Source organism: Nanorana parkeri, unplaced genomic scaffold (genome assembly GCF_000935625.1).
Source record: "Nanorana parkeri isolate BGI_ZX_2015 unplaced genomic scaffold, ASM93562v1 scaffold462, whole genome shotgun sequence".
NCBI lineage: Eukaryota > Metazoa > Chordata > Amphibia > Anura > Dicroglossidae > Nanorana > Nanorana parkeri.
Genome location: NW_017306730.1, coordinates 777,350 through 783,349, shown reverse-complemented (window position 1 = coordinate 783,349; position 6,000 = coordinate 777,350).

Here is a 6,000-nt window from a genome sequence, read left to right as displayed (position 1 = left end):
TCGGAGGCTGAGCAGGTGGTGCGGGAGGCGAGCTCGTCCTCCTGTGACATCTCGGCTCACAGCGCTCTCCTCCGCGCCCCGCTAAGCTTCCTGACAGTTTCTCTCCTCCCCGCTGGATGGTGCGCTGTGTCAGAGGGGACACAAAGCAGTGCACAGTGGGGAGGAGAGAAACTATGGATGCAGCGCAATTACGGGAAAGAAATTGCACTTTCGGCCTTTTGCCTCAAAGTACCATTTTCGGGCCGATAAGTTTCGGCAGCCGAAATTCCGAAGCAGCCCTAATATATACTGTATATGTATATTTGTTTACATCTACTTATATATTTTAAGTTTGGAACAAATGAACTACTAAATAATCCTTGAGTTTGAAATTGAGCAACATCACCAACATATAGAATGCCATCATTTATAACTTTAGCAATGTATGTTGGGGGCGGATACGACACGTGCCTTATTTTATATTGTGACTATTTGTATTTTGTAAATTAGATATTTTATTTACTAAGGTAATTTCATGATGTGAAAGCACACTAGATATCAAATTCCCACTGATGCCAGATTTCCTTGTTTGGTTTTTGTTAATCAAGGTGTTACACACTTTTGCCATTGATTTCCATAGTTACATAGTATTTCAGGTTGAATAAAGACACAGGTCCATCAAGTTTAACCTTTATGTGTCTGTGTGTGATAGTGTTTAAGAGTACCTGTACTCCTGTATGTTATGGCCTCTGAGGAAGGCATCTAAATGCTTTTTGAATGATTCAATACTCTCTGCTGGTACCACTGCTTGTGGCAGAGAGTTCCAAAATGTAACTGCTCTAACTGAAAAGAAGCCTCTACGCCCTTTGTGGTTAAATCTTTTCTCCACCAATTGTAGGTGGTGGCCTCACATAGCACTTTAACAATAATGTTGTTTAAAACGTCTAAAATCAAGTATTTCATGCAGATTGGCGATAGTATTATTCGTTTCAATGTTTTGATAATCATATCCTGACTTCCTTAATGTGTTGGCACATATTAAGGTGTTATAACGTTTGCATGATATCCTGAACTGAATGCCAGAGGCAGCTGCATGTACATCTGTCAGTATATTGTGAGAGAAGTCACGTGTATGCAAATTGTTTAGATGGGTTATATGCAAAAAGGTGTGTTTTTCTTTCAGATCATAGTTCCTTATTTACAAGTCTAATTTCAAACATAAAGTGTAAATCTAAACAATTTTTTGCTGGTTGTGTCCCTTTGGGGAGACACAAAGACACGAAAACAGGGAATGAAAGGAAGTCTCTACAAAGTGAGGGGAGTGGCATTTGTCACCAGGGGAACTGTCCACTCTAAAACATTTTTCCTCACCTTCTCTTAGATTTAGCATTTTCCATCATTCACACCTACACATGAGATAACCTGGCAATACTTTTTGTTGCGAGTTTGCATGCGTTTACATGCGAGCTCCTCCAAAAATGTGCATAAACATACAGTAGATTGTTCAAGCATTCTTGAAGCACTCCTATTAAAATCTATGGAGCTATAAATGCACAATTCTGCCCCAACATAAGCTCATGTACTTTTTTAAGCTTCACGCGCCCAACAAAACAACGTTCAGATGTGAACAGGGCCATTGAGAATAATGGGATCCTTCAACTTGAGCATTGTCACGCTTTGGAATCACTCAACAAAAAAGGTGTGAATGGGGCCTAACTGTCTGTCCTGGTTGCAGAGGTCATCAAGATAGGCAGGGTAGATCTCCCCAGCGCGGTTCTAACCCTTCAAAAATCCCCCAGGCACAAAATCATCCACCAAAAAAATTACATTTTGGCTTATAGACACATTTTAACTAAAGACTTATAGTAAGCTGAAAAAGATTCATCTGAAAATAATGAATGTAAAAGGAATGTGCTATCTATGACATGGTGTCCCTTTTTTTATTAGTGTATTGCCATAATATAATATATAACATGAGCCCTGATTACATGAACATGTCCTGGCTTTCATGCTGACCCAGTCACTTCAATCCATTACTGACATTTGCAAATTAGGAGCTGACTTTGATTTTCTTTATGCATCTTCAGTGTTGCAGACTGAATGTGCTGAAGCCTGGTAACTTGCATTTTCACAAGCAGGTCAACAATGACATCCTACATGTTTATTTAAAATAAATGATATTTCTAGAAATAAATGTCAGGCGGATAAGTGAAAATGACAGCAGATTGTCACCATGTGTACATAAAATCACAAACTTATTTGACAAATATATCCTTAGCAACATTAGGGCATGTCTGCCATAAAGTAACCCAACTACCTAAATTGTTTAAACAGCTAAATATACTATCCTTCCATGGGCAGCCGCTCCCTCTTTTGCCAACCTCTTCATGTGTTACCTAGGTGAAGTATTCATCTATCCCTCATGCATGTTTTCCACACATGCTGGTTTCGATATATCGATGATATCTTTGTGATCTGGCAGGGTAATGTTTCCATATTCCATGATTTTGTTGACTTTTTGAACTCTATCTTCTCTGGCATCATATTTAACCTAGAGTTTCAGGACACTTCAATCACGTTCCTGGATGTTCTAGTAACTATCAAGGAAGTACACATACACACTACCTTGTTTAGTAAACCAACAGATCGCAACATTATTTTACACTACCAGAGTTCACATCCCAAACACTTGTTGGATAACTTACCAATATCGCTGTTCATGTGGGTCCTAAAAATGTGCTCAGATCAAGACACATCCAACACACAACTCGACTTGATGTACGCCAAATTTCTACAGAGAGGATGCCCAATCAGAATATTGAAACAAGCCCTTAAAAAATCTATAGAGAAATTCACTTCCGGTATTCACAAAGCTAAACCATCGGGTGACAGACTCCCCTTTCTCCAGATATTTAACGACTCATCACACCTGGCTCGGGAGTCAGTGTTGAGGAATCTTAACATCCTAAGGGCTGATAAATCACTGTCCCCACACATCTAGACACCTCCTCTACATGCATATCGACGTAGCAAAACGCTAAGGGACCATTTGGTCCAAGCGGACCCAAGGCCCAAATACTGCAAGATACCCATTAAGCTATCCGACCGCACAGGATGCTTTAAGTGCCATGCTTGCAATGTATGCAACACACTTATCACAGGGGACACCTTTGCACATCCCCATAGTGGGAAAAAATATTACATAAAGAGATACATGAATTGTAACACAGAGTCTTGCATTTATCTTTTTCAAATGCCCTTGTGGTCTCACATATATTGGGAATACCATGGGCCCTTTCAAGAGGTGCTTCCAGAAGCATAGAAGTGACATCAGGATCGCTCTTAGTAAAACCACCAAAGGTGAACCCTTAGACACCAACAAACCTGTAGCAACACATTTTGCCAATCTAAAACACCAGACACACAAACCTATGGGCATGGTGATCGAACAGGTTCTCCCTCCCCACAGGGGGGGGGGGTGATCATAATAAGCTGCTTCTTCAGTGTGAGGCACGCTGGATTCATAAACTTGATTATCAGGGGACTTAAAGGACAACTATGAGGTGAGTGCTTTTCACTCACCTCATAGTTCTAGCCGACCTGTGACAATGAGACTGTCACAGGTCGGCTCAGTAGATTGGGAGGTGCGCAAACACATACCGGCGTTTGCTCACCTCTCGATCCTGTCACGGCTCTCTGCCGTGACAGGGGAGGGGCTGGATTGCCGCCTCCCCGCTCTGCCAGCGCTGACTGGCGGAACGGACGGGGGAGGGTACAGCTGGCTCTGCCTCTAGATAGGCAGAGCCAGCTGTCAGTCATGCAGCTGGGCGGATCCCGTCACAATTGTCGGGATTCGCTTCAGCTGCGGCGTCTCAGTATACCGCGAGCAGCAGCTCGGGGTATACTGCGGCGTCTCAGTATACCGCAAGCAACAGCTCGTGGTATACTGAGCCTAGGGTGACGGGAGGAACCTAGTTTGTATCCTCCCATTAACCTAAGGAGAACTATGGGGAAAAGCCTTAACCCCATAGTTCTCCTTTAATACCAACCTTGCCCTATCAGGTTTTTTGCCCGAACGATAGCTTCTTTTCTATATACTCTCCTGCGTATCTGTCATCCTCCACATGAACATGTGTTCATGTTGTGACATATTTATTTTCATTTCATTACCCCTCGGGTGTTTTACCACAGCTTTTGGTTTTGGTTGTTTTTACACACATTGGGTGTTTTGCTCTTATTTCTTTTTTCCACTTTGCCCCTATCTGGGGAATACAGGACCTTTTATGCATATCATGCCAATAATGTGAACATGGTATTTCATTGCATTCTCCATGTTCTCTAGATGTATGTATCCTTGTACATTGTGACTTGGTATCACAGGCATGCTCTGGACACGAACATGTGTACCTACAGGTTATCTTTTGTGCCCTCGTTTGTTTTTGGTTTGTTTCGTTTCCCCCAACTACTCCCCGCCTGGCCTTGTGCAAAGCGGCGTCTCGCTGCTGCTATGGTAACCAGCGATACGGTCGTCTCACACGTCTTATCCCGGAAGGCGTCTGACTTTGCTAGGTTACCGCAGTTAGGGCTGAACCCAGCTTGCATCACACTGACGTGTGGTGCCTTCTAACCAATAGGGGAGCAGTGGGTGTGGACAGAGGCGTAACTAGAACCTTCAGGGCCCCGGGGCAAGAAACCATGAAGGCCCCCCCCCCCAACACCACGGCACTGCATGGTTAACAGGAAGGCTGCCGAGGTCCCCAGCAAGAGTGGGACCTCAGGCAACCGCTTGTTTAAAATTTTAGTGCCGGTGTTCTGTCGAGAACGCCGACCCAGTATCTGCGTTTATGTACAGACGTGATTAACGAGGAAACCGGCATTTATTTACAAAGTATTTGTTTGTAATGGTTAATTGTGACCGTTAATGATATGCCGTCCATGGCAGGAAATGATGGACGGAATATTATTATCGGTCACAATTAACGATTTAAACAAAATACTTTGTGAATAAATCCCGGTTTCCTCGATCATATTGGTCTGTGTGTAAGCGCAGAGGCTGAGATCGGCGTTCTCGACAGAACACCGGTATCTGCGTTTAGTATCGGGGCATTTTCACGAGTATGAATACTTGGCAGAAAATGCCCAGTATTAACACTGGTGTATCCCTACTTAAAAATATAATGCATTGCTGGGACTTGTAGTCCTACATAGTTGGAGCTATTCTGCATTGCTGTATAATGATTATACAGCAATGCAGAATACCACCAGCTATGCGGGACTACAAGTCCCAGCAATACATTACAATACATTATAATAAAAGTAAGGTATGCAGAATACCACCAGCATCCCCCCCCCCACTATAATGCATTGCTGGGACTTGTAGTCCTACATAGTTGGTGCTATTCTGCATTGCTGTATAATCATCATACAGCAATGCAGATTGCCACCAGCTGTGCTGGACTACAAGTCCCAGCAACACACACACACTCTCTCTCTCTCTTCCCAGCACCCACTCCCACTCCAAACTTACCTTACCTCTCCTGCAGGCCCATGGCCCTCTTCCTCGTCTCGGCGGCCAGGGGCGGAGCTAAGAGGAGATGGACCTCTTAGCTCCACCCCTAAGAGGCGGGGCCATCAAATTCTCCGAGATCAGTGACAGCCTCCAGCCCTTTTGCACAGCTGCCCGTACATGCTGTGCGACGATCGCGGGGGGGGGCCCTCTACTTCCTTACTGGCCCCCCCAAGTGGCGGAACCCCAGGGCCCGGTCGCAATTGCGACCGCTGCGACCCTGGTAGTTCCGCCAGTGGGTGTGGACACCAAGCCCGTGATTGTAGATGACCTTATCTACACATCAGGACGGGCCGGTCCAGCGGCACACAGCGGTTTTCTCGCTGCATCCATTCTTCTGCTAGGAGATGGTATGTGAGTCGTTCACATTATATATTTGACCTATGATTACATACAATGCTCAGATCGCGGTTTAGCACATGTGGATACTCCAGATCATGCCTGTGTTTACCTTT